The following is a 963-nucleotide window of genomic DNA, read 5'->3' as shown; positions in this document are numbered from 1 at the left end:
CGACTGTGAACGAAAATGTCGTCAAAGTATGTCTGTACATACGCCCTGTGGGGCCTGACAACTGCGTCACGAGACGATTAATCTTCTAGGGTTTACCCGTCTACCAAGTCGAGTGCACTGTATAGTAGAACCAGTCTAAATTAAACCCTTTTAATTTAAAACCCTCTCTAAATTGAACAAAAGATATGGACCCATGTTGGGCACCATACAGTAGAACCTGTCTCAATTAAACCTGTTTAATTTACAAACCTCTCTAAATTAAACACTGCCCCCAGTCCCAACATGTTTAATTTAGACAGGTTTTACTGTACTTCGTACATCCCACCATGTTGTTCTGAAGAACATATTTTCTAGGAATCGGCGTCTGTGCCAGAATGGTGACAGCGTTGAGCTTATTGGAAGCATGAACGATACGCCACTTGCCGATCGGCTTCCGAACACAAACGTGGATGTCGAATGGGGAGTCTTGCTCTCACGTACTATCCTGCGTTGTGAACGGCACGGAAAAAGGCGTCAATGAAGTCTCACTGCTCCTTGGCCAGGGGTCATTGGCGTGTTACGCAGTATTTGGTTCCCGGAACCAGGTCGATCTCATGACGAACACCTCGGTCTGAAGGTAGGACTGAAGGCGGGTCTTTGGAGACGACGTCTTGAAATTCCTTTACCAAAAGATAGTACGGATCCAAGGGGTTCCGTAGGATCGACGATTCACTTCGTGCTCTCAGCACTCTTTTGGTGCCCTCCAAGGCAACTTCATCCAGAAGAGATGACGAGTTTATCTCCTCGTCCGGTCGTACAAGGACCACTTCGGCCGAATCGCCTGCCTTCAAGGCACTGCCGAACTCTTCAAGGGACATCTCGTCCAGCTCAAGAAAAGCATCTACTGAAGGCATAGCCTCGAGGCGGACGTCACCATCTTCCACCCCCGTCATACCGTTGACGAGGGTGTATACCTGTGCGCCA

The sequence above is a fragment of the Plasmopara halstedii genome (genome assembly GCF_900000015.1).
Source record: "Plasmopara halstedii genome assembly, contig: Scaffold_1877, whole genome shotgun sequence".
Taxonomy (NCBI): domain Eukaryota; phylum Oomycota; class Peronosporomycetes; order Peronosporales; family Peronosporaceae; genus Plasmopara; species Plasmopara halstedii.
Note: the sequence above shows the minus strand (reverse complement) of the source record.